Source organism: Artemia sp. Qi Xiang Cuo, chromosome 1 (genome assembly GCF_049724085.1).
Source record: "Artemia sp. Qi Xiang Cuo chromosome 1, ASM4972408v1, whole genome shotgun sequence".
Taxonomy (NCBI): domain Eukaryota; kingdom Metazoa; phylum Arthropoda; class Branchiopoda; order Anostraca; family Artemiidae; genus Artemia; species Artemia sp. Qi Xiang Cuo.
Genome location: NC_142794.1, coordinates 8,635,111 through 8,660,317, shown reverse-complemented (window position 1 = coordinate 8,660,317; position 25,207 = coordinate 8,635,111). Strand labels below are relative to the sequence as shown.

At 34.0% G+C, this 25,207-nt stretch overlaps 1 long non-coding RNA gene across 1 annotated transcript in view; it reads right to left on the bottom strand.

Annotated features, from left to right (window-relative positions):
• Positions 1-314: 314 nt before the first annotated feature.
• LOC148955985 (uncharacterized) overlaps positions 315-25,207 on the bottom strand; it is a 57,151-nt gene continuing 32,258 nt past the window's right edge. Inside the window, exon 2 of the long non-coding RNA XR_016142133.1 lies at positions 315-488. This is a non-coding gene — a long non-coding RNA (uncharacterized LOC148955985). The remainder of the gene's footprint in view (positions 489-25,207) is intronic.

The following is a 25,207-nucleotide window of genomic DNA, read 5'->3' as shown; positions in this document are numbered from 1 at the left end:
ATCATCGGAAAACATAATTTTAAGTGACAGTAGAAGGATCTACAACATACAAAAAAGCTCCTTTTAGCTCAAAGGTCCCTTTTTCGACAATTTTGCTTTTCTTTCCTACTTTTTTACCACATTTATTTGTGACCCTTATACGCAATATAACTTAAAATTAATGAGCCATGTTTCTCCAATATGTTAAATCATATTTCATATCCGTAATTTTTAAAAAGCTGTCACAGTAATTGGATTTGCAAAAAAAAGAAAAAACAGTAATAATTTGATACTTTTGAAATTTTCAGTTGATTCAAAGCTTTTGATTAGATTACCTTTTGAATAATGGCCAATCCAATCTGAGACTTTCTGGACAACGGTCTTCGTTGTTTCCAAAGCCTCATTTCCACTTTCAATAACATCTAAATCTTCATTCGTTTCAAGAAAATCCCCCTGTTCTCCAAATTCATACGGGGGTGGTTGTGAAGAAACCGCTTCTAAGAAGTGGCCTATAATAAGAGGAAATGGCCCATAAAAACTCGTTTCCAAGATTTTTCTGTTTAGAACTTGTTTAGAAAAGATTTCAGACAGAATACTGAACACAAATTTGTTATCTGTGTATGTTAAATAATAAAGAGTAAAATTTGTACTATATTTAAACTGAATTAAAATCATGTGAATAATAAATATTCCAGGAGTAAAGCAAGAAATATAAATTATACTGAAGAGATAAAAGCCCTCTCCAGGTATGTGAATATGTATAATAGTTTGAAAACAAGCTTGAGAGAGGCATATACATAAAAAAACTCTTTCGTAGAATTAAAATTTGCTTATTGAATACTTTATATAATGGGATTTAAATATTTATCGGATATCCCTGTAAGAATTTGAAGAACGAGGAGCCTGAAAACATGAGAGAAAAAAGAATCTTCTTAATTCAAACATATTTTGTAATTAATTCTTAGAATTTAAAAATTTTAATTCTTAGAATTTAAGTTACAAATGCTTGTTTACTTAAAAGCTTGTAAACCATGAGTTCAATCTTAGTTTTCTAAATACATACCAAAACACACTAAAGTATACTAAAGTGTACTAGACCAAAGTATACTGAAAAGAGCGAAATGTCTTAACTGGGAAGATCAATAGTAAACGTCAGATACTCTAAAGAAGGGGGAATTCCATAAAAGGGTGTGATCAAAATAAGAATAATACAATAAAATTAAAAAGATCTTAAAAAAACAAAAACTAGCGCAAGTACTCCAATATCATGTCTATAAAACACGAAATAGTATATTTTTCCCAAGAAAATGGGTTGACATACGTGTATATATATATATATATATATATATATATATATATAAATATATATATATATATATATATATATATATATATATATATATATATATATATATATATATATATATATATATATATATATATATATATATATATGAGATTCTGTCAAGTCAATGTAAAAGAATGCGTGTAAAGGGCTTGTGTGGAATCAAAATTTAAGTTTTCGCTCTTTACGCTAAAGTTTTTTGTTGTTTAAAAAAAAAATAGAGTTGTGAGAAAGTCAAACTTTAGCGCAAAGAGCGAGGCGTTGAGGACGGGACAACCCCTTTCATATGGGGAATAATTTCTGTTCGTTTTAAGTTTCAATGTCGTTCCTTACTTTCAGTTAAAAAAAACTTGTTTTTTTATTTAATTTTTGAACGCTTTTGAATTAATGCAGGTTTTGATTTTGGCTCACCGAACATGAATAATTAAAACAAAATTTGCATATTAATGTTACTTTTATTTGGTTAAATGGCTTTCTCGAAACTTGTTTAATTTTATTTACGAACGTTTTTATTAGTAATAATTATACGTAAATTACGAATTAACTTACGTAACGAACTTCTATATCCATAGATTTTTAGTAAGTATATTAGGGGGTTCGCCCCCTAGTCAATACCTTGCTCTTTAAGCTAAAGTTCGAATTTTGTTCCGATTCTTTAAAAATGACCCCTTAATCACAAAGGTCGTTAATTAGAATAAATAGCTCTTATGAAAATACTAAAAAATCTTTGGCTTAAAGAGCGAGATATTGATTAGGGTCTGAACCCAATCATACACGTAATACTTTTCTGTTCGCTTTAAGTTTTGATGTTGCTCCTTACTTTTAGTTGAAAAACTTGTTTTTTTTATTCAATTTCTGATCTTTTTCTCCAATAATTATGGGAAATCCGGCACCACGTTCACAGCAATGTCCCTTCCTCCATGAAAACTTCCTTCATGGAAAGATCCTCCCATATAATCCCCGACCCCCCTCCCACCTACCAGAAAAAATCCCCCCTGAAAACGTCTGTATACTTCCCAATAACCAAAACTATATGTTAACATTGGGTAAAGTTCATAACTTTCAGCCCTCCCCCCGGGTACTTAGGGGATTAAGTCATCATAAAAGACATAGTTATCGTATTTTCGACCATGCTGAACAAAATGGCTATCTCAAAATTTTGATCAGTTGACTTTGGGGAAAAAATGAGCGTGAGAGGGGGCCTGGTTGCCCTCCATTTTTTTGGTCACTTAAAAAGGGCACTAGAACTTTTAATTTCCGTTCCAATGAGCCCTCCACGATATTCTAGGACAACTGGGTCGATACGATCACCCCTGGGAAAAGAAAAACAAAAAACAAATAAACACGCATCCGTTATCTTTCTTCTGGCAAAAAATGCAAAATTCCACATTTTTGTAGATAGGTGCTTGAAACCTCTACAGTAGGGTACTCTTATACGCTCAATATGATGGTGTGATTTTCATTAAGGTTCTATAACTTTTAGGGGCTTTTCGGAGCCCCTAAAAGGAGCGACCCATTGAGCCGGGTCGCTCCTTACTTACAGTTCGTTACCACGAACTGTTTGATACTAAACTATCTCTAGTAATTGCTTGAAAAACACTTACAGTTAAGTAAATACAGTTATTTGCGGTAACTGTGAGTGTTCTATTTACGAATTGAATTTCAAAAATTTTTTTAACCGGAAATTTTCAAAATAAAAATGTGAAAATTTTAGGACCGAATGTATTTATTAAAACGTCAAAGTTAAGTGTGGAGAGTGGGTGACAGAGGGTGAGGGGGCTGTAGCCCTTCTTCTATCTAGAATAATTTATGTTGGCCCTGACTAAAAGAGCCCTTCACTGCCAGCCTCTCCCCGGCTGGATGAAACGCCAATCGGTGCAATGCAAAACTTCAAAGAGGGGGAAAATTTCAATAGTAGCGACAAAGCTGACCTCGAACCCAAAGACAAGAACCGGCTAAAAATCACGCAGAGATGGACCCTAGACCGCCAAAGATGGGTCTCTATCGCTGACGAACTATTGGATGCCAGGGCTTGCAGCCGTTTTCCTGACCCAACTACCAGTAAGTAATTTATGTTAATTTCAAATATATACTTTACTATTTATTTTCAAGCCAAATCAATCATTTTTCGAACGAGATGCTATTATAAAACAAGTAAAAGCACGAAGAATGGGTCAATTTTGAGTCAAGTAACTAATTCGTTGAAATATTTTTGCTGCTTCAGAATACGATTCTGAAAAAAATACCTGTCTTTTTTGAATTCACAGAGAATATATTATAGGAGCAACAAGAAACTCTCAAGAGAGGCACTTGTTGAAGTCCCCTCTTTTGCAGTTTCAAGCGAGAGACAGCAAGACAAATTTGAGTGTTTAAATACCTTCACTTGTTGACAAAACCCAGCTTTTTCAACTTTTTGATGTTTCTCTAAGATGAAACTTTATCTTAAATATGTTTAGAATTAATTACTCATAAGCGGCACCAATTGAGGGGGATGGATACTTACTCTTTGTCCAAAGATTTGTTTTTCCCCATCCCCGTAAGTTTTGAAAAATACTATGTTGGGTAGACCTATTTTCATTGAAAAATGGTGTTTTATATTTTCATTGGAAAATTATGAAAAACTGCCACCTCCCCCCCCCCCACCTATGATTTGAAAGATAATACATTTTTGCCCCCTTTTTTTGCTGTAATTTAAACTGGTTTAGAGGTTCTATTTAACTGCTCTGATTGTTCAAATTCAAGAAAAAATTATTTATGAATAACAACTAGCTCTCGAGGACTGCCATCTTTCATTACCGTAGACCATGGTTCTCTTAAAGGCACGCCAGGCGTCAGTGAGCAGCCTCAAGACTTCCCTCAGCATCAGGAAAGCTGCAGCCTGTATGTCCCCCATAGTACCCTTCTGTTATGTTCATACGTCCTATGGAGCGTATTGTTTGGTGTTCATCAGCAACGAATGCATCCCAGTTGCCAGAGCAGGAGCATTTTTAAAACTCTATTATCTGGCGTGAGAGTCACATGTTCCAGGTATAGCCATCTTCTTTCTCTCACAATGAAGGCAATGTCTAGTTTCAGGTGCGGGCACAGGTTTCAGCGTTTCTGACATGATTAAATTAAAAAAAAGTTTTTTCAACTGAAAGTAAGGAGCAACATTAAAACGTAAGACGAACAGAAATTATTACGTATATTAGGGGGGTTGTCTCCTCCTTAACACCTCGCTCTTTACGCTAAAGTTTCGTAGCACTTAAAAAAAAACTTCATATTGTTCTAATTAAACGAACCTTGTGTTTCAGCAGTCGCTCGGAAAGAATTGGAGAATTCAAACTTTAGCATAAAGAGCGAGGTTTTAAGGAAGGGACAGCCCTCCCCTAGTATACGTAAGAATTTCTGTTCGTTTTAAGTTTTAATGTTGCTCCTTACTTTCCGTTGAAATACTTGTTTTTTAAATAAAATTCTGATAGTTAAAAAAAAAAAAAAAAAAAAAGGCAAGATGTCTGGCTTCACTTCCGCGGAAGAATCCCCTGGACTCCTCAGAGGAATTATCCTCTGGACAATTCAATCCTGGCAAAAATTTACCCCGGAAAATTACCCTTAACATCTCCACATGTAAAATTGAATCGGTAAAGAGAAAGCTAGACTTATAAAGAAATTTCGTATAGGAATTCTGGCAAATTCCCCCAGTGTAAAATTTTTCCTGAAAGGTTCCACCCCCGGAAACTTCCCTCTCCATGAAAATTTCTCATGTGTGCAAAATCCCCCCAGCAGAAAATTCGTCCTCCCCTCCCCACCCTAAATATGTATGCATACTTCTCAATAACAAATACTATTCGTAAACAATGGGCAAATGTTATAATTCAAAGACCTTTCCCAAAGGGGCTGTGGGAGGTCATGTTATCTCGAAAGAAATAGTAATTCGGCATTTCAACTATGCTGAACTAAACAGCTATTTCAAAATTTTTATCAGACGATTTTGGGGAAAAAATGGCATGGAAATGGCCTAGTTGCCCTCAATTTTTTCGGTCACTTAAAAAGGGCATTATAACTTTTATTTCTGTTAGAATGAGCCCTCTCCCGACGTTCTAGCTCACTGGGTCAATACGATCAGCCCTGGAAAAAACATTAAATAAACACGCATCCGTTATTTTTAGAGGTTCGGTTACTAATGAACCGGGTCGCTCCTTACTTACAGTTCGTTACAATGAACTGATTGATATTTCAAGTTGATCTTCCCAGAAATCTCCAGAAATTGATCTTTCCATATCTTTTTCCAAAGCTGAGTTTAGGTAACCCATAGATGAGTTCAAGAAAGACAAAACGTTCGTTTGGTACAGCTTGAGTCTCATCTTCTGCGATTACACTAATGATTTCCAGACTAGTGTGAGTATCTGAAATGCTACGTTGACCGTTGGGCAATACCGATGTGAGGTTCTTTTTCAGAGTCGTCATTGGAAGCTATTGTCCTTACCAAATACTTGGTGCCTGTCTCTTGTTTAATGTCGTCACATCTTAGTTCGATTCCTAAGGGTGAGCTGCAAATTGAAATATTTTCATTATTTTGGATTTTGGTTTGAAATCTCAACTGTTCAGTTTTATTCACGAGGTTGTAGAAAAATTTCCGAAGCTTTTTTTTCAGCATATGTTCGCCCTACATCGTCAGCAAGGTCGACGTGCCGAAGAAGTAGTGCGTGTTGCTCACAGAGGTTCTAACACAGCATTCAGTCTCTTCGTTTATGGGCGGTTATTTAACGAGCTAGTTTATCAGGAATGCCGTAGAGCCACATGACACTCCATGGGTTTGTGTTATCAGGAAATTCCTCGAAATGTATGTCCATGAGTTGTTTCCATTCTTAATATTCCTCTAGCACCAAGCGTAAGATGAAGATAAGGTCGGCACATTATATTGTTTATACGTTGTTTATATAGTGCAATGCTTATTTACTTTTTATAATATATATATTTTACTTTAATCGTTATATTCGACTTTAAAATTATTTAAAATTACTTACTGGTTAACTTTTTGATAAACAAATTTAAACTAAAAAGTCTGTTAGCTTTTGCGAAAACTCGGTAAATAGGCAATAGACGAAGTATTTATTTTTCTTAACGAGGCTACCCAATATAGCAACCAGTCAGAGCCATTTTTTCTATGACAGCTACAATAACAATGGCAGAACCCACAAAAACAATGACAACATTCTTGATCAGGAAGATAAAAGACAATAGGACGGTAAATATCATGCCACTCCATATACAGAGTTTTGTTGTTGAAAAGATTCAAAGCCAAACTGGTCTACTAAGACAAAACTAAAAAATAACTGTTGAGAACTTCGGGTCTGTGGCCAGTGGAAAGTAAAAGAAGAAAAACAAAAAGCAAAGAAATATTTCACCTATAGACAACAAGGCGTCCTTAGAATTGAAGAAGGGAAGGACTTAAAACCGTAAAAATAAAAACGAAGAAAGAAACCAAAATCAAAATAGAATAAAAAGAATTACTTCACTTTGACATGAAATATTTATTGTAGGTATTGCTTTGAGTTTTATTTGCTTTTGATTTTCCAAAAGCAAATAAAACTCAAAGGCTCAAATTTTTTTTCCACAGTTAAAAAAAACTTTGGAAGAATAGGAAGATAAGTCTGCAAACGAATATTAGAATATTGGAAGCTACAGTGATGACAATGGTCAAATACAGCTCTGAAGCATGGGCGCTCCAAATAGCGGATAAAGATTTGCAAGATGGTTTCCAGAAAAAATCACCTACGGATTGTTCTGGTTCACTCCCACTTTTTAGAACTATAATGAAAATTAGGTTGAGATAGTCTGAATACGTTTTTTAAACAGTAGGTGACAGATTGCGAAGTTTTATTCTTTTTGAATTGCTGTCAAGAGTTGATCAAGAGACAAATCATTCATGATGGGTGTAAATAAACGTCGCTAAGAAAGAATTACAAGAAGTAGGAAATTTCTGGAAGGGTTTAAAGATGGAGGAGTTTAATAGATTGGTCTGGAGGAGGAGCGTGCGCAGCTGACTTGGCCTCTGGCGGCTTGATGGTGTGGTGATTTGTTAGTAGTAGTTAGTAGTAGTTTTGATTTTAAATCCAAAAATATCTTCACCATGACAATACTAAAAAAGAAACAACTGTTCTATGGCCAGTAAGAAGAAAAGAAGAAGAAGAACAATCATTATCATCTCGAAATTATTTTGAAACTTTAAATGGTACCCTCTATACAATGATACCTAAGGAAAATATGCCAGGATAAATAAAGAAGGTCAATTTTAAAAAATTTAAACAATATCAATTTTAATATCAAATCATTTCAAATCTAAAATACAACCAATACATACAATACCTACTTCATGTGGAAATAGAGTAGTTATTTTTATTATATGTTGATATTATATTCTTCCTTCGTTTTTTTTCCTAATTCACGTAATTTCTATTCACTGTTGTTTTTCAACGCCGAGAACTTCTTGTTTTATATAAGAAAAAAATTTTTTTAATTGTTATGTATTTCAACTGGACCCGTTGTTTTCAAGCTATGGTTTGTTGGTTAGGTTGTTCATATGGAATTTTCCGTGAATCACGCATCCAAGTCATTGGTGGAAGTTGTTGATTATTTAATTCCTAGTTTACTATTCCATGATATTCCATGTAAAATCAACACATGTTTAATTTGACTCAGAAAAAACTCCGTCTATGGGAAACTCAATCTGGGAATACTTAACCCAACCCAAAATTCCACTCAAAGAAACATGAGCCAAATAAATATCAACCCTGCAAATTACAATCAAGACATATTCAAAATGCAAAATCAGACATATTTAAATCTGACAAAAAGCAAAATTAACACAGCACAACCTTAATAGACTCGACCCAGCAAGATTATAACGTAGCAATAGTCAACTGAACAAATTCAGCTTGACAAATCCAACAGAAATTTGAAGTAAAATTTACCAAGCGGACATCAGTCTGCTCCTCAGATGAAAATCGAACGCTCAAGGCAGAAAGATGACCTCACAAAACATAGTTTAAAATTTTACATTTGGAAAATCTATTTGTAAAACAGACAAAGAGTACTCATAATTTTCGGGTTCAATGCAAGCATTATATAGATAGAACCTCGAGGGATGTTCAGCGCAGCAAATATTATAAACTAAGTACTTAAACGCAAAAACAAAAGGATTCAAGCTAAATTATGAACCATCTGTGCAAGTAGAACCAGACAAGTGTACTGTAGTTTTTAAACAGAATTAAAAACTTAAGGAAAACGTCAAAAAACAATCTTATGCTTGCAGTTAAACTGAGCTGACCAGTATTTTTTTCTTCAGATCTGAGCAATATTACTTTAGAATAAGAATGATGTAGAAATTAAAATCTATCTCAATCACAGGCCTTATGTATATATATACACATATATATATACATATATATATATATATATATATATATATATATATATATATATATATATATATATATATATATATATATATATATATATATATATATATATATATATATATATATATATATATATATATATATATATATATGTGTGTGTGTGTGTGTGTGTGTGTGTGTGTGTGTGTGTGTGTGTGTGTGTGTGTGTGTGTGTGTGTGTGTGTGTGTGTGTGTGTGTGTGTGTGTGTGTGTGTGTGTGTGTGTGTGTATATATATATTTATATTATATATATTTATATTATATATATATATATATATATATATATATATATATATATATATATATATATATATATATATATATATATATATATATATATATATATATATATATATATATATATATATATATATATATATATATATATATATATATATATATATATATATATATATATATATATATATATATATATATATATATATATATATATATATATATATATATATATATATATATATATATATATATATATATATATATATATATATATATATATATATATATATATATATATATATATATATATATATATTTATAATATATATTTATATTATATATATATATATTTATATATATTATATATATATATATATATATATATATATATATATATATATATATATATATATATATAATATATATATATATATATATATATATATATATATATATATATATATATATATATATATATATATATATATATATATATATATATATATATATATATATATATATATATATATATATATATATATATATATATATATATATATATATATATATATATATATATATATATATGACGGCAGCGATTACAACTTGCAAAAGAACGTTGAATGACAGATGAAACGATATGTTTATCTATCACCTAACACATTAATCAAATATTTACCTTCAAAATATTGAAGGTAAAATTAAAAGAGATAAATGAAAACAAAATCTACCTACTTTTTTACAGAGTAATCCAAAAACAGAATCTAATTTCAATTTTCCTCAAGCCTTGGCAGGAGAAGCAAAAGGATTTAACTTTGAAATTGCTTATTCAATAATCATTCAGCCAAAAATACCAATTTCCTTGTTTGATTTCCCCAAAAAAGCTATTTCCCCCCAATTCCATGGTAAATTTCTAATATTTACAGATGGTTTGCTTAATTCAATATTTTGGCATCGTCTCTTTGCTGATGACAGCAGTGACGGTGAGGTCCTTAAATTTATTTTGAGAGTAAAATACTAAAAGAAACCAAGTAGAATTCAGTTTTTTGAAAACTTTATTTAAATAAATATCATGTAATTTTAAAGGGAGTAGCGGCAATAACCCTCTTGTGATGTCCCTGAGAAAAGTAAGCAGAAACGCAAGCCTACAAAATCTAGTTTCATCCTCTGATGTCATCATCCATCCACTGGTCGTCCACTCTAGTGACTTCTCAAGGCAGGGTATTTTCAAACAGTTCGTGGTAACGAACTGTAAGTAAGGAGCGACCCGGCTCAATGGTAACCGAAACTCTAGAAAACGGGTTTATACCAATAGATACCAATAGATGCATCAATAGAATCAAATGTCAACGATCATTTCAAATATATAATTTTCGTCTTGCTTAGTTCTACCCATTAAAAGTTACGCACCTACGAAAATTTGGCTGATTTTCGAAAAAAGGGGGAAAGACCCACTAAAAGTTATAGAACCTTAATGAAAATCACACCATCATATTCAGCGTATCAGAGAACCCTACTGTAGAGGTTTCAAGCTCTTATCTACAAAAATGTGGAATTTTCCATTTTTTGCCAGAAGAAAGATCACGGATGCGTGTTTATTTGTTTGTTTGTTTGTTTGTTTTTTTTTTTTCCCAAGGGGTGATCGTATAGACCCAGTGGTCCTGGAATATCGTGGGAGGGCTCAAGGGAACGTGAATTAAAAGTTCTAGTGCCCTTTTTAAGTGACCAAAAAAAATGGAGGGCAACTAGGCCCCTCCCACGCTCATTTTTTTCCCAAAGTCACCCGATCAAAATTTTGAGATAGCCATTTTGTTCAGCATGGTCGAAAATATGATAAATATGTCTTTTAGGATGACTTAATCCACCGAAGTCCCCAGGAGGAGGGCTAAAAGCTATGAACTTTACCCAATGTTAACATATAGTATTGGTTATTGGGAAATATACAGAAGTTTTCAGGAGGGTTTTTTCTGGTAGTGGGAGGCAAGGGTGGGTCGGGAGTTATGTTGGAGGATCTGTCCATGAAGGAAGTTTTCATGGGGGAGGAAATTGCCATGAAGGGGGCGCTGGTCTTGCCAGCATTATTTATTGGTTATTGGGAAGTATACAGACATTTTCAGGAAGGATTTTTTTTCTGGAGGGAGGGGGGCTAGAGGAGGGGGTTACTCTGGAGATTATTTCCGTGGAGGATGTTTCTTTGGGGTAAGGGACATTTTTATGAAGGGGGCGCCGGATTTCCAAGAATTATTTAGAAAACGATCAGAAATTAAATAAAAAAAAACAAGTTTTTTCAACTGAAAGTAAGAAGCAACATTAGAACTTAAAACGAACAGAAATTATAACGTATATGAGGGGGTTCTTCCCCAAGTCAATACCTCGCTCTTTACGCTACAGTTCTTTTAGTGCTTTCAAAAGAGCTATCTATTCTAATTAAACGGCCTTTGTGATTCAGGGGTTTGTGAATCAAATTTTTTTTTAACTTTTAACGTAAAGAGCCTGGTATTGACTAAGGGGAGAACCCCCTCATATACGTAATAACATATACATAATAAAAAAAACAATAAAAAAACAAGCGACACGGCTCAATAGTAATCGAAACTTTTAAAAACGGAATTTTGATGTCAATAAATGTATCAAAAGAATGTGTTTATAATGCTGATTCTAAATATATAAATTTTATTAAGTTTAGTATTACTCATCAAAGGCTACGAGCCTGAGAAAATTTACCCGATTTTTTAAAGAGGGGAAACATCCCTGCAAGTGAAGGAATTTTAATGAAAATCCCACCGTCAGATTCAGCGTATCAGAAAACCCTATTACATAAGTTTCAAGCTCATATCTGCAAAAATCTGCAACTTTGTATTTTTTGCCAGAAGAAAAATATACGAATATAGAAGTTCGTTACGTTAGTGAATTTGTAAAGACATCCATTTAGCAAAAGAAAAGTAAAATTTTTATGCAATTTTTTTTTACTTATTCAATGACGGTTAGCCAAAATAAAAGCTGCATTAACTAAAAAACGATCAGAAATTAAATAAAAACACAGTTTTTTAAACTGAAAGTAAGGAGTGAATTAAAACTTAAAACGAACAGAAATTATTCCGTGTATGAAAGGGCTGTCCCCTCCTCAACGCCTCGCTTTTTACGCTAAAGTTTGACTGTGTCTCACAAATTTATTTTCTAAAACAATACAAAACTTTAGCGCAAAGAGCGATCCGTTGAGGAGGGGACAGTCCCTTTTATATACGGAATAATTTCTGTTCGTTTTAAGTTTTAATGTTGCTCCTTACTTTCAGTTTAAAAAACTTGTTTTTTTTTATTTAATCTGGAATAAGCTCCGAAGAATAGATGAATTTAAGCTAGTAGTAGCTAATGGTTCTCATTGCCACTTTTTGCTGAAAGCTGGAGAGCGGGGTTACCCCTTCCCTTTCTTTAGCGGGATGAGTGTTGGCATATATATATATATATATATATATATATATATATATATATATATATATATATATATATATATATATATATATATATATATATATATATATATATATATATATATATATATATATATATATATATATATATATATATATATATATATATATATATATATGTGTGTGTGTGTGTGTGTGTGTGTAGTACCAGGAAATCGGTGGCTTCGCCACGAGTGCCCAGTACGTCTACACGGCAGGCTTATATATATTGATTCTCATTGTCACTTGTCTTCTAACCGTAGACAATATGAGCTTCTTCTTGATGTCATGGCGTCACCATAGGTTCAATACAACCATACAAAGAAAAATGAAAATTCTTCAATAAAGTTGTCACTTATTTAGATCGTTCTTGGGACGATAAAAGTCAATATCCCAGGTTTAAGAAAGATATATGTGACTGATTTCGAGGAAAAATCTATAAACATACATATACACAATTATTAATCTATTAATTAATTTAAAAGAGATATAATTCTAACAATAAGATATTTTGTTGCCAGTTATCGGGGCTTCCTTCCACATCTTCTTATGATAGAAAATTATGCACCGCATCTTTACGTTGTGAAATCAACCACTGACGCGCAATCGACAGATTTGTTGTTCCCATGTACTCGTTTTTCCATTCCAGTTAAAGTTTTTAGGCATTTCGCAATAATAGAGACATTCCATATTTTTCATTTGTTTCAACGCCTTGTTGTGTCGAAACCATGCTTCCAACATTGAGCCTTGTTGTCCAATATGTACGAAATCTTCTTGGGCTTGACTGATATCTTGCTTTCGGCATTGTCCAGGTAAATGGATATTTAAACTTTGAAGGACATGACTCTTTCTTTGGATATCGGGACTAAACAGGGCACCAGCATGCTCCAGTTGGCGGAATGCAGCGTCCTTCCACATAGGTGTCTGCTTCATTGTCGACTAAGCACCGTTGATTTTCGACAATCTTTATTAAAGGACAATCTCGTCTTTTGTAGATGTATTTATATAAATGCTTTACCGTACCTATAATCCACACATATTTGACATTGATTTTATATTGAAATTATTTAGCATATGAGGATCATGGGTGGCGAAATGACGATTATCATGAGTAGCCCAGTGATGATTGGAGTCTCTTGAATAAACAGCACAGTCATGTGAAAATTCTTCTTTAATCATTATGTTTAATTTGGAATCTTAACGACGCCAAAACTTTGGTTAACCATTATTCGATAGAGATATAACTGAATTGTATTGTATTGGAAAGCCGAAGCGGCACTGAAATTTTCACATTTTATTTATCATACAACTTCTTTTGGATTTTAACTCCCCACACGGAACATGAATCATCCACTTTAAGACTAATTCCCTTAGTAAATGATCGGTGGTATTTGGAATTTCAGCCTAGATAAGATAAGCCATTTCGGCTGGATTAAAGATTCGATCGCGAGGATTTATGATCAACCATTATTCGCTAGAGATTTAACTCAATTGTATTGCTTTCGAAAGCCGAAGCGGCACTGAAATTTTCACATTTTGTTTTATCATACAACTTGCTTTTGGATTTTAACTCCTTAGTAAAGGATCGTCAGTATTTGGAATTTCAGCCGAGATAAGATCATTAACTTCGGCTGGATTAAGGATTCGATCGCGAGGGCTTATGATCAAGAGCAAATAAATGTAGATATAGTCTACGTTTTTGAAATTCGATGGTGTACACATATGCTGTCACCTTTCCAAATACCTGTCTTTTATCAATATCATTGATTAGTTCTTCAAGTTAAGGTTTCGCAATTTGAGCAGCGAGATCGGGATGATCTTGAGTGGACTGTTCTATGATAAACTTGTTATCATGAGATTAAATACTTGCTGATTCTTTAATTTTTAGCCAACAAGGATTACAAGTCATAGTCATAAAAAAGTCTGGTGGTCCAAGGTGACAAGCAATAGCAAAATATTCGTCTTCAAAATATTTATCAAAATATAGCGTCTTTAAAATATTCAGCAAAGTAGCGTGTTGATCTAATGAATGAAGATGGTAACATTACTTTGTTGCCAACAATTGCATTCTATCGTTGAGAAGTCGAGTAACACCTACGTAGTTTTTGGTCATAATAGTTTTCAGGTTGAGTTTTATTCATTCCATGCGATCACGCCCAACACGAATATCGGTATTGACAAGATACTGTTGTAAAAGTCTTCCATCGAAATTCAAATAAAACCAAGCTGACGCAGGTCGGGTGTTACAGCTTACAGAGAATGGCTTTTCGCATATTCAGGTCGAAAAGCGATATGGTATGTTAGATGTTGGCTACGAGTTGCATAAGGTGTTTGAATTGGCATATCCACTGTCCATCCTGACGTTCCAGATGGATAAAAAATGTGTAGGTAAAGGGCTTCACACACTGGTAGGTATTTTTTAAATTGACAAGATTTCTACCATGCTGTTTTGCAATCATTTCATTCGACGGAAAAAAATGATTTCATTTGGCGGGAAACAATGATCAGCATCGAGAGTTAGGACAGCACATACTTCATTACATGCAGGAGGGTTGAACCGTCTATAATAAACACCGTCTGGCAAATTGAAAATGAGCTGCACGTTCGGCTGTTGTCCCAGTGAAGCAGCAAGTCGATTTACGTCACCCTCCACTTCCCGTATTTTCTTGTAACCTTTGACATAGTTGTTTGCGTCTCGCAATATTTTTTCCACGAGATTCATTGGATTATAAGAGATCCAATAATTTAAAGGATATGAATGGCGTTCTTTAACAGCTTCATTGGAACCTGAAAAGTACATTTGGCAATATGAAGATTGTTCAAAATCACCCTCAGTGCCTTATGATGGATGTGCGGTAAATTGATTTTGTGATAAATTTGTCCAGGTACTTTAAAGCTGAAAACATTACGACTATTGATGGTTCGATTATCGCTTCCGTTGAATGAAGCTAGAGCGAAAGATGAGTTTAAACTTCGGATTCATTCGTGGAACTAATTAGAGAGCAAGTGACTTCCAAAAACAAGGCAAACCAGTTCATTTGGAAATCATGGCGGTGGCAACGCAATTCGACCATGCAAGCAGCAATCTCGGTAATGAATTACCTATGCTTGCTGCTCTTTCCTCTGAAAAATGCAGGTCTTCAAAGTGAACACAAGCAATGTTAAAGGATCGCAATAGCCTTCAACATATGTAAAATTTATACAGTTTATGGAATCTTTATAGGTTTTTACTGTGTTTTGTGCCACACCTTATTGGTGTCGAAGATTGCGACGACGCTTTTCTTCTAACTTAATAATTCTTTCTTCTTCGCTCTCATTTTGAAATTTTTCTGATGCTCGCTGTTTTATGTCTTCTAACCGAGCAATTTTTTCCTCTTCATTTTCATTTTTGACTTGTTCTGACTCTTGGTGTCGCATGTCTTCTAACTGCACGTGTCTTTGTTCTTCACTTCCATTTTTGACATGTTTTGATTCTTGGTGGCGCATGTCTTCTAACCACGGGTCTCTTTGTTCTTTACTTTCGTTTTTGACACGTTCTGTTATTGATGTCACATGTCTTTTAACCAAACGTGTCTCTGCTCTTTACTTTCATTTTTGACATGTTTTGAATCTCGATGTCGCTTATCTTCTAACCACAGAAAAAAAAAAGCAATCTACTCTTTTTATCTGAGCAATAATTGTGTGTTAAACACACAACACGATAAGACCAAGAGAAAGACTCAAAAAACGTAAATTCACAATGTATGAAAATGAACAGCCGGGACCATCATATGAGAAAAGACCAATTCGAACAGCCAAAGCAAGAAACATTCAAAAAAGGTCTGAAGCAATGAAAATACCAAAGAAGAACAAAGAAATGCGCAGTTAAAAGATAAGCGGCAGTGAGAATCAGAACGAGTTAAAAACGAAAGTGAAGAACAAAGATATATGCGGTTAGAATATTTGCGACTCGATAGCGAGAATCACAACGAGTCAAAATGAAAGTAAAGAACAAAGAAATATTATGTTAGAAGAACAATTCCGTCATAACGCCAACAAGTGGTGGTACAAAACCCAGTGCAAAACTTGAAAGTTACCATAAACTACGCAAGTTTTAATTGCGACTCATTGGGACCCATCAACGTTGTATGTATTCACTGTGGAGCCCTGCATTTTCCCAAGGAAAAAGTAGCAAACATTGGTGATTTATTTAGAGATTACTGCTTGTATGGTCGAATTGCTTTGCCAACTTCACAATATACTGCTACTACTACTAACAAAACTCACCGCAGCGCCAAGCCACGTGAGGCCAACACAGCTATGCACTCTCTTCCTCCATCCTAATCCATTCAAAGCCTCTCTCTTTACACCCTCCCAGGAATTTCCGTTTCCCTTAAATCCTTCTTAAGACATCTTCCCACCCAAACGGTAGACGACCTGCTTTCCGTTTAGCTCTAGACAGTTGGCCGAAAAGGACAACCTTCGACAATATGTCAAACTTCATCCACAGAACCTGCCGTAGTCATATCAGCCTTGCTCTCACTATAGACCTAAAAATGGGATTGAACCACACTTTTTGTACAGCTTACTGTTTCAAATATAGTCAGTCAGTCTGGTACCCAAAACTATCTGTAGGCAATTTCTCTGGAAAAAGTCTAGCAAAACTTCGTTCATTTTTGAAGTACCAATGCTTCAAAACCATATTTGACCACTATCATCACTGTAGCTTCCAATATTCTCTCTTTGGTTCGCAGACTTGTCTTCCCATGCTTCCAAATTTTTTCACTTGTGAAAAAGACGTATTGAGCCTTGGCTATTTAACTTTTAACACCTTCACTGCTCCCATCGGATTTACTAATAATACTACCTAAGTATTTGAAGCTATCAACTTGATCAATCTTTTTTTTACCTACCATTACCTTTTCATCTTCAGGGCCTCAGCGAATTAGCCATTTTAATATTAATTTCAAAAATAATTCTAGCACCCTGAACTCGCATAATTCAAAGCGCCCATGCTTCAAAACCATATTTGACCACTTTCACCACTGTAGCTTCCAATATTCTAATCTTGGTTCGCAGACTTATATTCCTATAATTCCAAACTTTTTTCGACTCTAAAAAAACACTTTGAGCCTTGGCTATTTCTCTTTTAACATCTTCACTACTCCCACCGTCTTTACTAATAATACTACCAAGATAAGTGAAGCTGTTTACTCGATCAATCTTTTCGTTACCCCACGTCACCTTTTCATCTTTAGCGCCTTAGTGAATTAGTCATTTCAACATTAATTTTCAAACCTATTCTAGCACCCTGAAGTCGCAAAACCTCTAAAAGTTCATTCATTCAATGCTGATGATAAATCATCAGCATTATGCAAGTCCTGGAAAGTTTGTCATCCCCATTCTGTGCTTCTGTGCCTTTTCTGTGCTTCTTATGACAAAGTCCATCAAAATGATCTATAAAAAGGGGGATAGAAGAAAACCCTACTTAACTCCTGATTTAACACAGTACCAGCTGCTAACCTCATTTTCTACCTTAACCGCAGCAGTGTTATGCATTCTCTTACATAGCAATAATCACTTTAATGTGTTTGTCTGGTATCAAACAGTTCGTGGTAACCACAGTTTATAGAATTATCCAGTAAGTTTATCGCAGATCATTTCTGATCTTCATTCTCGGTACGAACAAAAAGCTCCTCCCACTTTTTTCTGCATTAGTGGGTTAGTCTGTTTCCGTCAATCAATGAGAAATGGTTACAAAGTGCATTATTCGTAATAGCGGGTTTCCACTTGTTTCGTGTCCAAGAGAAATCTGACTTGTCTACCCGTGAAAAGATCTAATGCCGCTTATGTTTATATCTGAAAAAACGTTCTCTGGAGCACTCGCACCTTGGTCCGAGTTTTTATAATGGGTGAGATAGGGTATGATCATACTGCTAATTCTATAAACTGTGGTGGTAACGTAAGGAGCGACCCAGCTCAATGGTAACCAAATCTCTAAAAAACAGTATTTTGATACAAATAGATACATCAAAAGAATCAAATTTTTATGCTAATTTCAAATATATAAGTTCCATCAAGTTTAGTTTTACCCATCAAAAGTTACGCGCCTGAGAAAATTTGCCTTATTTTCGAAAAAGGGGTAAAGAACCACTAAAGATCATGGAACTTTATTGAAAATAACACTATCAGATTCAGCGTATTAGAAAACCCTACTATAGAAGTTTTAAGCTCCTATCTGCAAAAATGTGGAATAATTTTGTATTTTGTGCCAGAAGAAAGATCACGGATGCGTGTTTATTTTTTCTATTATTTTTTCTTATTATTTCCCAGGGGTGATCGTATTGATCCAGTAGTCCTAGAATATCATGAGAGGGCTCTTTCGAACGGAAATTAAAAGTTCTAGTGCCCTCTTAAGTGAAAAAAATGGACGGCAACTGGGCCCCCTTCCACGCTAATTTTTTTTCCCGAAGTCACCCAATCAAAGTTTTGAGATAGCCATTTTGTCCAGCATAGTCGAAAATCTAATTAATAAGTCTTTGAAGGATGACATCATCCGCCACAGCTCCCGGGGGAAGGGCTGCAAGTTATAAACTTTGCCCATTGTTTATATATAGTATTGGTTATTGGGAAGTATACGGGCGTTTTCAAAGGAATTTTTTTTCTGGTGTGGGGGGGGGGGGTCAGAGTAGGGGTTATGGTGGAGAATCTTTCCATGGAGGATGTTTCCTTGGGGGAAGGGACATTTCTATGAAGGGAGTGCCAGATTTCCCAGCATGATTTAAAAACGATCAGAAATTAAATAAAAAAACAAGTTTTTTTTTCAACTGAAAGTAAGGAGCAACAACGAACAGAAATAGATTATGTATATGGAGGTCAATACCTCGCTCTTTACGCTAAAGTTTTTTTTAGCACTTTCAAAAGAGTTATCTATTCTAATTAACCGGCCTTTGTGATTCAGGAGTTTGTGATTCGAACAAAATTTGAACTTTAGCGTAAAGACCGAGGTATTGACTTGGGGGGAACTCCCTAATAAACGTAAAAAAACATACGAATGTAGAAATTTGTTAGGTAAGTTAATTCGTAAGTTACGTCAGAACACAATTTCTAGAAAGCGATTTAGCCAAAGAACGTAAAATTAATATGCAAATTGTGTTTTAATTATTCATGTACGTTGAGCCAAAATTAAAGCTGCATTAATTCAAAAACGTTCAGAAATTAAACAAAAAAAAAAGTTTTTTTTAACTGAAAATAAGGAGCAACATTAAAACTTAGAAGGAACAGAAATTATTCCGTATATGAAAGGGGCTGTCCCCTCTTCAACGCCTCGCTCTTTACGCTAAAGTTTGACTCTGTCTCACAACGCTATTTTTTAAAACAATTAAAACTTTAGCGTAAAGAGTGAAGCGTTGAGGAGGGGACAGCCCCTTTCATGTACGGAATATTTTCTGTTCGTTTTAAGTTTTAATGTCGCTCATTATTTTCAGTTAAAAAAACTTGTTTTTTTTTATATTTAATATCATATAAGGACAAGACCTTCACTAAAGTTCTTTTACCAACAGAATCGAACAGAATCAATAAAGCTGAGGAGTGAAGGTGTTTAATAACACCTCCACAATACATACATACATCAGAACGAACCAAAAACGAAATTGAGGAACAATTAAAAATGTGGTTAGATTAGAACGTGTCAAAATTTAAGTAAAGAAGAAAAAATAAAGTTTGAAGAACAACGCCATTGCCATATTCGACGCCAACAAGCTATGGCACACAACCAAGTACAAAGCAACAAACATTCCGTGAACTACGCAAGCGTTAATTACAAGTCTTAGGGACCCTTTAACGTTGTATATATTCACTAAGGACCATTCCATTTTCCCGAGGAAAAAGTAGCAAACAAAGATGATTCATTTAAAGATTGCTGCTTGCTTGGTCGAATAGTATTGGCACCTCCTGAATTTCAAATAAATTTGTTTGTTTTATTATAGGATGTCACTTGCTCTGCAAAGAGTTAAAAAAATAAGTCCGAAATGTGAACTCATGTTTTGCTTTAGATTCATTCAACGTAAAGTATGAAAAAATAATCAATAGTTGTAATGTTTTCAACTTCAAAGCTGCTGGTTCAGCTAATGTTTTCAGCTAATGTTTTCAGCAAAAGCTTATCATGCGTCACAAAATCAATTTAGCGGCACATCCACAACACACCCCTGAAGGTGACTTTTAGACATCTTCATGTGGCCAAATGTACTCTTTAGACCCCGATAAAGCTTTTGAAGAACGTCTTGCCCATCCTTTAAATTAGTTAATCTCTCGTAACCTGATGGATACCCTGGAAGAAATATTGCAAGTCCCAAACAACTATGCCAAGTGTTACATAAGCGTGTGAGAAGTGGAGGATGATGTAAATCACCGTGCTGCTTCACTAGGCTAGCAGCCTCTGTTAAAAGACAAGTGGCGATAACAATCAACAGCCTAGTGAAGCAGCACGAAAAGCACTCAAAAAGCATACATACGTCATATTTGCCTCAGTAGTGGTTGTATCGTTTTCAGTGTCTATGATGCATGCAAAAAAACACAAGAAACATATGATTGACAAGAAAATCATTTGATTGACGTCATATATATGGGTACATTTCAAAAGAATAAATTATACCACTCCCCCCCTCCCCAAGGGTGAACTTGTCGGTTTTATATTTACGACGCATACGAAATTACAAAAGGAACATGGATAAATATAAAATACCAAGCCTAATTAGTCTATTTACAAAAGGCGTTTTGAGTAGTTTCATAATGTCTAGAATAAGTAGAGCAAGTAAATGGAGTAATTATAATGCCTAGAGGACAAATGAAGTACCTAGACTATCAAAAGTGACAAGTCAATCTGATCTGACGGGACCTGACCAATCCGAGCAGCTAAGAAGAAGTGTATTGAAAAAAGTCTAAAGTAATGATAAACGAAAATGAAGAGCAAAGAAACATACAGTCAGAATACTTGCATCAGCGAAAATTATAACCAGTCGAAAACAAAAGTGAAGAACAAAGAAATACTCGGTTCGAAGATAATCGGCAGAAAGAATTAAAACAAGTCAAGATAAAAGTGGAGATCAAATAAACATGCGGGTACAATACATGCGTCGACAAGGAGTAGAGCTTATTAGAAATGAAAGTGAAGAACGGAGAAATGTGTGGCTAAGAGATATACCACAGCGAGAACAAAGAAATATGCGGTTTGAAGATAAGCTGAATTGAGAATAACTAGTAACAGCGAGAAAGCATGGATGACTGGCAAAAAATTTTTTATCTAAATAGGTCAGGACTTTAAGGAAGAATTCGTATTTTTCCCAGGGTGGTTGTAACGAGCCTTTTGTGACGTCATGACATCAAGAAGAGCCTAACATCTGTGGCTAGAAGACAAGTGACAATGATAATCCATATATAGAAGCCTGCCGCGTGTCGAGATTTTTCGAGTTTCAAAGCAATGGTCCTTGTAGCCTGAACCTATGTGTCAGTCCACAGTATCGATAATTATGATTTTATTCTAAAGGATTTTTTTTTACACGAGGAATAGATACAGGCCAACATATAACTCACGTCGAAGAAAAAGTCAAAAATGTCTGTACTTTTCGAAATTCTAAACAAAACTAAAAGGATGGCCCCTGAAATTCAAATAAAGGGGTGGTTCTGAGGACTGACAATGATATTAAAGATCAAAATATTTAAACAGTTTCTCGAATCAAAAAACATGACTATTTGGTTTAAATTGACAAGGTCTAGCAAAAATTAACAGACGGAGTGGCCGATGATTATTTTTCCTTTCTTTTCAGAAAAGTTGTTTTCTGAGAAGACAAGTTAGGGAATTTCAACTGAAGTTAACGAAAAAGTGAAATATTTAAACATTTCAAGGACAAAAAACCAAAGCATTACTAGAAAAGAGATTTCCTGGCACAAACTGATGAAGACAAGTTAGGGAATTTCAACTGAAGTTAACGAAAAAGTGAAATATTTTCATTCAAGGACAAAAAACCAAAGCATTACTAGAAAAAAGATTTCCTGGCACAAACTGATGAAGAACACCAGTTCTATTTTTACAATTTCAGTTAGAATTTAGTGCACTTTAGGGTACCCACCGCTATATATTGTGCAAGGAACTACTAATGGATACCCGTCAAACGGGTATTTGCAATAGAGAAATGGAATGCAAAGCGCGGTTTTCATTGCATTTACAATATTTAAACCGTTTTTTTGGGGGGTTTAGGGAAAAAAAATGTACCTTGGTTACGTTATGTATTTAATATATGCTATGCTTTCCCCCCCCCGCACCCCTAATGTGCAATTATATGGCCCAAACTTGTTTCTAAACTATTATATATTCATCCTATTTTATTACATTTCAGTAGCATTAACCAAACATGACTTCTTTCGTGGATACCATAAAATGCACCAGTACCCAAAACTCTTGCGGAAACTTCAAGTTGTGATCCGTTGTCTAAAGAACCGGACGAGTTCAGAACCAAATATCATATTTAATATGTCCTTGACTCATTCCAGTTATGACGCTTATCAGAAATCAAACACATTCCTGTTCATTCAAAAACGCTTATTGTTTTAGACGCGTTACTTTATTTATTTTTTTTTAGACGCTCCATTTTTAGAGAAAATATTAAATGAATATTGATTTTATAGCTTATTAAAAAAAGGGAATCAAATAATTAAGAAGGAGCGAAGACCACGAGTTCCAGTGGATAGCACTTCATGCAAAAATTTCTATGAATGACACATTAATATCCACCAGGCATCCCCACTAAGAAAAAACTAGGAAGTTGAAAATCCTTTTTCTTTTCGAGCATTGGAGGGCTTCAGGAACGATCAAAGATTAAAGACAAGTCACGATCTAAGCAAAGTGAAGTGAAGTTGGAACCTCATTAATCAGGAAAAACGATTAAAGGAAGACGGGGTCAAGAAACTTCTATTAAAAGGTTTTTAGAAAAAGTTAATAGCTCTGAAAAACTATAATATATTCAGTTAATGGTTGAATATGCACATTAATTGAGATAATTATGGAATGAAAATTTTTTTTATACAAAACATTGAATCTGGACATTATAAAGTGCCTAATTTGCAAGCAAGGACCTTTAAATAGTTATAAAAATATTAATATTGGTGAAGGACTTGGCACATTTTTGTAATTAAAAATCAGTTATTTTCATATTTTTTCAGATTATTTTCTTGGGTAACTATTTATGAAACGTAAATTTTGTCAAAAATCGAGACACAAGTCATTAAAGTAAAACAAAATAAAGGGTAGGTAAAATAAAATAATAAAAAAAAGGAGGAGCCTTCAGTTTTGAACAACCTGCCCAAAGCCAAATAAAATTATGAAGTCCTCAAAATAAACATTATGATCAAACTAAAAAGGCGAGGATTAAAATAATAAAGGCTATAAATTTAAATTGAACGTATTGCTAACGAATTAAAAAAATAATCGATTTATGATTTAGCTTTATTTTTAAGAAATTAAATAAAAAAACAAGTTTTTTAAACTGAAAGTAAGGAGCGACATTAAAACTTAAACCGAACAGAACTTAGTCCGTATATGAAAGGGGCTGTCCCCTCCTCAACGCCTCGCTCTTTACGCTAACGTTTTTTATTGTTTTAAAAAATAAAGTTGTGAGACAGAGTCAAACTTTAGCGTAAAGAGCGAGGCGTTGAGGAGTGGACAGCCCCTTTCATATGCGGAATAATTTCTGTTCGTTTTAAGTTTTAATGTTGCTCTTTACTTTCAGTTTCAAAAACTTGTTTTTTTTATTTAATTTCTGATCGTTTTTTAGTTAATGCAGCTTTGATTTTGGCCCACCATCATTGAATAAGTAAACAAAATTTGCATAAAAATTTTACTTTTCTTTTGCTAAAAGGCTGTCTCTAAATTTGGTTCTGACGTAATTTACAAATTAACTTACGTAACGAACTTCTATATTCCTATATTTTTCTTCTGGCAAAAAATACAAAGCTGCAGATTTTTGCAGATATTAGCTTGAAACCTAAGTAATAGAGTTTTTTGATACGCTGAATCTGACGGTGTCATTTTCATTAAAGTTCTTTCACTTGTAGGGGATGTTTCCCCTCTATTTAAAAAATCAGGTAAATTTTCTCAGGCTCGTAGCCTTTGATGAGTAATACTAAACTAAAAAAAAATTATATATTTAGAATCAGCATTATAAACCCATTCTTTTGATATATTTATTGACATCAAAATTCCGTTTTTACAAGTTTCGATTACTATTGAGCCGTATCGCTTGTTTTTTTATTATTGTTTTTTTTTATTACGCATATGTTATTACGTATATGAGGGGGTTCTCCCCTTAGTCAATACCACGCTCTTTACGTTAAAAGTTAAAAAAAAATTTAATTCACAAACCCCTGAATCACAAAGGCCGTTTAAATAGAATAGATAGCTGTTTTGAAAGCACTAAAAAAAAAAAAACTGTAGCGTAAAGAGCGATGTATTGACTTGGGGGAGAACCCACTTATATACGTAATAATTTCTGTTCGTTTTATGTTCTAGTGTTGCTTCTTACTTTCAGTTGAAAAAACTTGTTTTTTTTATTTAATTTCTGATCGTTTTTTAAATAATGCTTGGAAATCCGACGCCCCCTTCATAGAAATGTCCCTTGCCCCAAATAAAAATCCTCCACGGAAAGATTCTCCAAAGTAACCCCCTCCTCCAGCCCCCCCCCCCCACCCACCAGAAAAAAATCCT